This window comes from Apium graveolens, chromosome 2 (assembly GCF_009905375.1).
Source record: "Apium graveolens cultivar Ventura chromosome 2, ASM990537v1, whole genome shotgun sequence".
Lineage (NCBI taxonomy): Eukaryota > Viridiplantae > Streptophyta > Magnoliopsida > Apiales > Apiaceae > Apium > Apium graveolens.
The window spans coordinates 30,959,199-30,969,821 of NC_133648.1; positions in this window are offsets into that span (position 1 = coordinate 30,959,199).

The following is a 10,623-nucleotide window of genomic DNA, read 5'->3' on the forward strand; positions in this document are numbered from 1 at the left end:
CCTCAAATGCCATTTAGCATGCCTTACTGGAATAACATGTTTGCTCCAAGCATGCCATTTCTTGTTAGCCATAACATGCATGATAATTTTGTTGCATTTAGTGGTTTCAAAGGCCCAACCCAAATGACTAAGGAAGAATCTGAAATTCCTAAGTCAAATGAGTTAAGACCTAAGAAACAGAAGAAGAAAGCTAACAAGGAAGGACCCAAGGAATCTTGGGTACCAAAATCAACTTGATTTGATTTTGATGTGTGCAGAGAAACAGAAGGAATCTTTGGTACTTGGATAGTGGTTGTTCACGACACATGACTGGTGATTCTACCCTGCTCACAGAGTTTGAAGAGAGAGCTGGCCCAAGTATCACTTTTGGAGATGACAGCAAAGTTATACTGTGGGATATGGCTTGATTTCAAAGGACAATGTCATCATTGAAGAGGTTGCCTTAGTGGATGGTCTCAAACACAATTTGTTGAGTATCAGCCAGCTTTGTGACAAAGGCAACTCAGTAATCTTCAACAAAGAAACCTGTGTTGTGATTAATAATCAAAACAATAAAGTGGTTCTCACTGGTGTTAGAAGAGGAAATGTGTACCTAGATGACTTCAACTCAACTAAAGCAGAATCTGTAACTTGTCTTCTTAGTAAAGCAAGTCAAGATGAAAGTTGGCTATGGCACAAGAAGCTATCCCATTTGAACTTCAAGACCATGAATGAGCTGGTAAAGAAAGAGCTAGTTAGAGGCATTCCTCTGGTGGAGTTTACAAAGGATGGACTGTGTGATGCCTGCCAAAAAGGGAAGCAGATTAAAGCATCATTCAGGAAGAAACTTGATTCAGCAATTGAAGAGCCTCTGCAACTGCTTCACATGGATTTGTTTGGACCAGTCATTGTATTGTCAATTTCAAAGAAAAATTTTGCCTAGTAATTGTAGATGATTTCTCAAAATTCTCTTGGACCTATTTCCTAAAGTCCAAAGATGAGGCTAGTGAAATCATCATCAATCACATAAGGCAAGTTAACAATCATCCTGATTTCAAAGTTAGAAGAATTAGGAGTGACAATGGAACTGAGTTTAAGAACTATGTCATGTGAGTATTTTGTGAGGAAAATGGGATCTTGCATGAGTTTTCAGCAGCAAGGACTCCACAACAGAATGGAGTAGTGGAAAGAAAGAATAGATCTCTTATTGAAGCTGCAAGGACAATGCTTGAAGAATCAAAATTACCAACTTATTTCTGGGTTGAAGCTGTAAACACTGCATGCTACACTCAGAACATCTCTCTAATTAATCAAGCAAGATGCATGACACCTTATCAATTGTTCAAGAACAAGAAGCCAACTCTAAACTTTCTTCATGTCTTTGGCTGTAAATGCTATATTCTGAGAAATCAAACTGATCAAAATGGGAAGTTTGAAGCTAAAGCAGATGAAGGAATTTCTGTTGGATATGCTGTTGGTAAAGCATATAGAGTCTACAATCTAAGAACCAACATTGTTGTTGAATCTATACATGTTGTGTTTGATGATAAAAAGATTGAAGGACTAAAAGATGGAGATTACCATGAAAGCCTCAAATTTGACAATGTTGAGATGGTCAGTGATGAAAATGATGATGAGAGTGATCAAGAAACAGTGTCTAAGGATAATGCAGACAAATCTACCATAAATGAAGCACAAAACTCAACATCCGTCGAGTTACATAATGCTTCATCCGTCGGAAGGCAATCTGTATTATCCGTCGGAAGACAACCTGCCTCATCTGTCGGTACTCAAAATTCACCATCCGTCGGGTTATCAAAAGGAGCAAGAAGTTAAGGCAGATCACCCATAGAAAATACCCCTATCACAAATCAAAGATCCACAAACTCAGGGGGAGTTTCTAGCAATCAAAACTCAATCACACATCAAGACAACATTGAGGTCTCTTCATCTATGGCTAATCTAACTCAACCAAGAAAATGGACAAAAGATCACCCCTTTGAACTAATTATTGGTGATGTTTCTTCCAGAGTTCAAACCAGGAGAGCAACTCAAGAAGAATGTCTACACAGCAGCTTCATGTCTAAGGAAGAACCAAAGAAGGTAGAAGAAGCCTTGTTAGATCCTGATTGGATTTTAGCTATGCAGGAGGAGCTAAACCAATTTGAAAGGAATAAAGTATGGAAGCTGGTACCCAAGCCTACAGGAAAGAATCCAATAGACACCAAATGGGTATTCAGAAACAAGATGGATGAAAATGGCATAGTAGTAAGGAACAAAGCAAGATTGGTTGCTAAAGGCTATTGTCAGCAAGAAGGGATAGATTTTGATGAAACATTTGCTCCTGTTGCAAGACTTGAAGCCATCAGAATCTTCTTAGCCTATGCAGCCCATGCCAATTTCAAGGTCTATCAAATGGATGTCAAAAGTGCCTTTCTGAATGGAAATTTGGAGGAAGAAGTGTATGTAAGTCAACCTCCTGGCTTTGAAGATCCAAATTTCCCAGAGTATGTCTATTATCTACTGAAACCACTTTATGGACTGAAGCAAGCACCTAGAGCCTGGTATGACACTTTATCAAAGTTCCTTTTGAAAAATCACTTCACAAGAGGTACTGTAGATAAAACTTTATTTTTCAGAAATGTTAATGGCTCTAGCATACTTGTTCAAATTTATGTAGATGATATTATTTTTGGCTCTACAGATGAGAAACTTTGTAAAAAATTTGCCAAACTGATGCAAAATAAGTATGAAATGAGTATGATGGGAGAACCAACTTACTTTCTTGGTTTACAAGTTAAGCAAGTTAGTGATGGAATATTCATTAGTCAAACTAAATATATTTTTGATCTTTTAAAGAAGTTTGATCTAATGGATTGCACATCTGCAAAAACTCCCATGGCCACTACAACTAAGCTTAAACTAAACACTACTGAAAAGTCTGTGGATATTTCAAGTTATAGAGGCATGGTTGGCTCACTTCTGTACTTAACAGCTAGTAGGCCAGATATAATGTTTGCTACATGTTTGTGTGCTAGATTTCAGGCTGATCCTAGAGAGTCTCACTTGATAGTCATTAAGAGAATTTTCAGATATCTCAAAGGAACACCAAAACTTGGCATTTGGTATCCTAGAGATTCTAGTTTTGATCTAACTGGTTATTCAGATGCAGATTATGCAGGTTGCAGAATTGATAGAAAAAGCACAACAGGAACCTGTCAATTTTTAGGAGACAAGCTTGTGTCCTGGTTCAGTAAAAAGCAAAATTCAGTTTCTACTTCTACAGCTGAAGCTGAATATATTGCTGCTGGCAGTTGCTGTGCACAGATTTTATGGATGAAAAATCAATTGCTAGACTATGGTTTGCAAGTTGAAAGGATTCCTATTTTCTATGACAACACAAGTGCAATTGCCATCACTGAAAATCCAGTGCAACATTCAAGGACAAAGCATATAGACATCAAGTACCATTTCATAAGGGAACATGTAATGAATGGTACTGTAGAGTTATATTTTGTTCCAAGTGAGAAGCAACTTGCAGATATTTTTACCAAGCCACTGGATGAATATACCTTTTCTAGGTTGGTAAGTGAGTTAGGTATGCTTAATTACTCTTGAATTTATCTGAACTATTTTGCAAGTTGAAAAGTAGCCAGAAATTTAACTGATTTTTAGTCTTGGATGAAATTTTGGCTAAGTCAAAATTTGCATCTCGACGGATGACCATTATCCATCGAGTTGAGTCATCCGTCGATATACAAATTGTAAATAAAAATCAATTATTTTTTCTGGAATCTTTTCAAATTCGACGGATAACAGTTTATCCTCATCCGTCGAAGTATCTAAATCTTAACTGTTAATTCACTGAACATTATCCATCGAGTATACTTACAGTTTGTAAGCATTACACGACGGATAATGAGTGGAATTTTTACAGTTTATTTCTAAAACGGCTATTTTAGGCAATTTCTATTGGGTAATTTACTTCTCTTTATTATTTTTATCCGTTGATTTTGAGTAAAGTATAAAAGCTTATTTCATTCTAATCATTTTCTTTTATCATTCTCAAATTCAACTGTGTTAATTCATTCTCTCTCAAGCAAAAATCATCTTTCTCTTCAAGCTTTTCTTCTCTAACAATGGCACCCGTAGTAAAGATCATGTCACAGACTGGGTTCATATATGAGAAGAACAACTTCACTGCTTTGGTCAATAAGGGTATTCAGCAATCAGAAGACTATCATAAGATGATGGACTTCGTGAAGAACTGCAAGGTAAGTTTTGCCATGCTGGAATCACCCACAATTTATTGTGAAGTTGTTGAAGAGATGTGGACAATAGCAATCTACAACTCTACTGACAAAACCATCACTCTGACCATCAAAGGTAATGAATTCTGTATCAATAGTGATATAATAAAAGCATGTTTCAAGATTCCTGATGATAATGTAACTGCACCACACACTGACACTGATATTGTCAATATGCTCAATTCCATTCATTATGCACTTCCTACTACAAAACTAAGTGACATTAGGAGACTAGGTCTTAGGAAGGAATGGAGTTACATGTGTGATGTTGTAACTAAAGTCTTTTCTGGAAAAATCAGTAATTTTGATTCTATGAACATTTCCATGCTTAACATGCTATACATGCTAGTTACAGACAAATTTTACAATTTCAGTGACCTTATTGTGTATGAGTTAGGTTTTAAATTAGGTGACTTATCCAAAAGAGGAAAGAATGTTTACTATGCTAGATTTTTTATGCTTTTGGCTAACCATCTTTGTCAAGAGATTGTGCTTGAGAACCCAAACAACAAGTTAGCTTGTTGGGTTCAAGAGAGAAGAATCATTGCAGACTTGAACAGAGCCAACCATCACAGGGATGTGCCAATGTTCTATTTTCCTGTAATGCTGACACCTAAGGTAAGTGAGGTAAGTTCATCCATACCCTCAATTATTCTAATCTCTTCTATTTCTTTGACTTCAGGCATAGATATGGTAACTGTGACAATGACCAAACAGTTGCCTACCAAAGCTGCTAAAATAACTGCAATTTATAAATCCAAATCAAAGAAAACCCCCTCTGGTATCTCTCAAAAGGTACCAGTTGATAAATCTACCAAAGCCAAAGAGGGGAGTGTGAAGGAGGGTAAGATAGGTGAGGGAAGGGGTGAACATCAAAGAAACCCCAAGGATAAGGTTGGAGAGTTGAGTGAATCCCAGCCTAGCCACACTGCAGTTTCCCAACAAACTGCAGTGTTTAAAAATGACAAAAGCTCACTTCTAGCTGCATCCTCCCAAAAGGATGTGGCTATTGAACAAAGCTCTCATCCAAGAGCACAGGCCAAGAGGGTTAGGGACACAAGCTCACCCCAAACTTACACTAGAAAGAAGAAATCCAAAACAACTGGGGATGTACAGGGCACACACTTAGTGCAAACTGGTGCTAAAGACACAGTCCCTGCACCTTCTCAAATTCAGATTGATGTGGCTCCAATAAATGTGGAGTCACAGCCAAAATCTCTCATTATAGAAGCCACTGAAACACAATACTCACCAACTAACTCACTGAAAGTGGACATGATAAACACTTCAATTCCTGATTCCCCTTCTTTAACTCTGTTGGGGAAGCCAAAATCTAGTGCAAGTGAGCATCATCTTTTAGATGATTTGTTGGCTCACTTGCCAATTCTTTCAGATTCTATTGTGACATATGTGCCTCAAATAACTTCAATCAACACAGAGTCAACAATAGTTTCTCTTCCCACCTCATTCATTTCTACTCTCTCGATGGATATTGCTCATCCGTCGAGTAGTGATTGTATTCCGACGGATAAGCTTAACAGCAATTATCCGTCAGATAGCTTTACCACTCACCCGACGGATATCACTTATCCATCGAGTGTCTCTGCACAACTTCAAACTTCAATAATTTCAAGTGCAGAAGATTTAGTGGTAATACAATCACTCTTAGGAATGAGAGAGGAGAGTGCATTGAGTGAGAGGCTGGGTTGCTCCCAGGTAAAAGGAGAGAAAAAGAGTGAATCTCAGCAATCCATTCATTCAGGATTGGCAAAAGTGAGTGAGAGGAGTCCCACCTTAGTAGGTGAAGGTGAGGGTGTGAGGGTGGGGAGCCAGGGTGAGACCCTGATGCAACAAAAGAGAGAATATGAGAGAAAGGCAGGTACTGGAGAAATAAGGATGGAACCAGCCATTGCTAGTGAGTCAATGATTTTGGATGATGCTGAAAAGGAAAGACAATTTCAGCAACATTACAAAGCTGTAATTGATAACATTTCCTTGGATGCTGACACTTTTACTCACCCTGTTTCAGCCTATCAATTGTTGGCTGCTCAGGGCAATGTGGAGGCAGAGCAGACTTTGAATTTAGTGCACACCACAGAATCTCTTCAAAGAGATAAAGCTGCTGTGAACAGAATGCCTTCTCAAGCTGGAGAGCCATCTGAAGAAATTGGAGTAAATACTGATGATGATGACTCTGGTTCTTTGGATGGAAGCATGAACTTAGGGGGAGCTGAAGGCCCAAGTTCTGCTTTAAGTTTACCTGAATGGGCATGGGCAAAGGAATCTACACCAGGACAATTTGAGGTGTCTTGGTCAAACAAGTAATAGCTATTCAACAGGCCCTTCAGGAAACTTCAGATGCTGGTATCAAGGCTGTTCTTCAAGCTCACCTGGACTCTCTACATCTAATGAAGATCCAGCACTTAAGACAGAATCTCAGTGTGGATGAATTGAAAAGGGATATAGCTGACTTGAAGACCTATAACTCTGAGAAGCTGGATTCAGTAATGCCATATGGTACCATGCAAGATCTATTACTGAGATTAAGGAGAGAATCAGATTCTGACAAGAAGATAGCCAAGCTGGAGAACAGAGTTCAAGTTATTGAGAATTAAGTGGCTCTACTTCTTCAAAATCAACAGACTCAGACAAATCTTCTTATGCAACTGGCTAAAGCACAAGGCCTAACTCCTCCACTTGATGATAACAAAAAGGGGGAGAGAGAATCAAGTAAGGGGGAGAAAGGACCAACTGAGGGGGAGAAACTACTAGTTCAAATCAGCAAAGTAATTGTACCTTCAATTACTATCTCCAAGCCACCAGTTGCAGATGGTATAGATCTTATCAATGCAGCAGCAGAAAATTTGAAAGATGCTGATAAAGGAAAGTTGACTCTGATCAACTGGAAAAAGATTGATGAGGACATACAGAAAAAGTTTGAATTAGTCAAGGAACCAGTTCAGTCAGCCATCCATCACTCTCATGTCAAGCCAATCAGTGTGAATGAGATGAGTATGAACTATCTGGAGAAAGGACAATCTTCCTGCATCAAGACTACAAAGGCTGAGATAATTCTTAAACCAAGGGCAAATTATCCAAAGTCATCTTTGAAGAACCCTATGGATACTGTGTATGAGACACCCAAGCCTGATGAAAAGAAGCTTCTGTCAAGATCTATTGTCTTCTACAAAGATCCAGCTGATTCAGCCTCAAGAAAGAGAATTGCAAAGATATTCAGAAATGGGAAGGAAATTTTTGTGGTAGCTGGACATCCACAATTTGCTCATGCAAAGAAAGAAGAAAAAGCCAGATTGAAGCAGGAAAAGAGGCAAGCTGCTCTAGATGTAAAGAAGTCTAAATAAAAGAAAGAACAGTTTGCTATCTTGGCCAAGCTACAGGCTGTGAATTATTCTCAACAAATTCCCTCTCAACCATCTCAAGCTACTGAATCAAAGAAGAAGATTGAAGAACAGAAGAAATCCCCAAGAAAGAAAGAACTGGCTAAAAGAACAAAAAGGAAATTGGATGTTGTTGACAAGGAATTGGAAGATCAATTTCCTAAGGAATCCACTCAAGCTAAAACTCAATCATCAAAGCCCTCTGTGGTATTTGAAAATATAAGGGTGGTGGACCCCTACAGGAACATACATGGAGAGCCTATTGTGCCAAAGGATGAGCCAATAGAGTGGGATAAATTACCAATTCCTGACTTCAACTTGCCAATTCTTACTAAGCCAAGAAGGACAAAGTCAAGGGCAGTCAAGAAAGTGAAGTTGTCACCTCTCAAATCCAAGTCAGTAGTCAAAGCTCAACCCAAGGTCAACAGGGGAGACTACTTGTACTTATGTGACATCAAAGAATTCTCAGATCTAAACCTTTATCTGGAGGAGCTGGATGAGGTAAGGGCAATTGATGCATACAGAAACCTACCTGAAAGGTTGGTGTTCAAGTACAAAGGAGGAAGGGAGATTCAGTGGCCTCTTCACAGGATACTTCAAGAAAGCCAAGTTGTGTTGATCAAAGTCTATTCATCCTTCAAGAAAAACTTTGGGTTCAATGTAACTGCAAGAAGATTAGTATTGAAGAAGATTGAAGAGCTAAGGAGTGTTAGAGCCAAAGATGCACTTCCCAAGACTCTTATCATCCCATACACAGGGAGAAGAGTGCATCTAAGGCCCTACTGGCTGATGGAATTCATGGATGACAAGGGTGTGAGAAGATTCTTTAGATTAGAAGACCAATTGAGTATCTCTAGCAATGAGACTCTCTTGGAGATGCAAGAAATGTTAGATCTCTCAGAATCTGATGAATTAGAATTCCACGGGCAGCTCCAGAATCAAATTGAAGAAAACAACAGAAAGCTTGGAAGAAGATCCAGACCTTCAAGAAACTAGAAAAATCTGCTCAGGCTAGAGGAGCATCTTGAACTGACTGTGAGCCAAACCTTATACATTTTGTTTAAATTGAAGCACTTTCAGTTTTATCTACTTATCTTTAAAGATATATGTTAAGGATGTTTTGTAATCATCAAGTGTCTCTTAATTTATGGCTACAATTCCAGTAGACATAAATTGGGGGAGATTGTTGTGAATATGTTGTGTACTTGATGATCACTTAAACAAAATGTCTAAGTAGATTTTACTTAGTGAAATTATGTAGCACTCGACGGATATGAGTTTTAGTCTCGACGGATAACTCATTATAGTCCCGACGGATGATTAACTTATTATCCATCGAGTGAGTAGCTTATGTAATAATAAGTTTGTAGCACAGTGATGTATGCACCTTTGTATAGAATCTGTAGTAGCATATAAGTCATGTTGACTTTAACTAGATATGCAGAATAGGTTGATTAACTGTACATAAGCAATGTCTTGTAATTCTGTATAAGTGAAATGAAGTCAAGTGCCAAAATAGCTACCGACGGATGATTAACAAAGCTTCGACGGATGATCAAATGACTATCAACGGATGTTTAACATAGCAGTCGATGGATGATCAATTAAGTCATCGACGGATGATATGAAAGTCGACGGATGATCAAATCAAGATTCAAACATCAATTGAACAGTGAAAGCTGACACACAGCCGTCAAGTTGGATACAAACACACTGTGGAAGCCCATTAACTGGGTAATAGAGGACGAAAAGCAGCAAAGATCAAGACTGTTAGATTTTATATTTGTTCAGTTCTTTTGACTTTGTAATCTTGGTAATATATAAACCAAGAGAGTAGCAAATAGGAAAATAACTGAGATAGCTGAAAAATATACAAACAGAGAAATCTTTGTAAGCACAATCTTTAGCATTTCCTGTATTCTCAGCAGTTCTATTTTGTAAGCAGCTGTGAGCATTTCTGCACACAGAGTCCTCTCGATATATTATATATATCTCTGGTGGAATTGTTTAAATCCACCAGAAAGTTTTTAAAGACTCTTGTTTTTAATTACTTATGTTTTGATTCATTCAAGTTTACATTCCGCATTGTGCTAATCAAAACAAATATATCCATAATCGAGTTGAACATTTTTATTTCAAGAAAAAGGTTCAAGAATTCCATTCAACCCCCCTTCTGTAATTCTTGCTATATTGTTAAGGGACTAACACCAACTTTTCTCAGCATAGCTGGGACATCTTCATTTTATGTTGTTTTTCCTTTACCACCTATATCTTTCTTGTTACTATTCAAAGCATCATAATCAAGACCAATAGCTATGTTAGCATATGGCTTGTTCTTCTCATGATACTGAACAACCAACTCAGATGCATTCCTGAATGATTTCAGTTTCACCTCATTCTTTTCAATCTTCTGTCTTAACACAGCTTCAATCTCATTGGCACACTTCATCTTGTTTTTCAAATATTCATTTTCTTGCTTGACTGACTCAAGCTCCACAAGCAGCAGATCCATCTTTTGCTTCTCACTCTCAAGCTTTTCATCAGCTTTTGTTAGCCTACTGACTTCCTCAGTAGTTGTTACCAAGCTAGTGTGTATATGAAACATCTTCACACTCATCTTTTCCACAGTTTCCTTATATTGACTAGCATTTAAATCAATAGTGGTTAGAGTTGGTACCTTTGATTTTGAAGTGGATGTTTCTCCATGCTCAAAAGCCATAAGTGCATGGTTTCCAACTTCTTCATCCTCATCATCAATATCAGTATCATCCCAACTCTTTCCTTCTACAATATAAGCTTTTCTAGACTGCTTCTTTAAGAGAGTTTCATACTTTGCTTCCAGTTCCAAGTAAGCTTTATCCTTCTTCACCTTTTTAGGCTTTCCGCATTCAGTAGCAAAGTGTCCCAACTCATCACAATTGAAGCACCTTATTCAA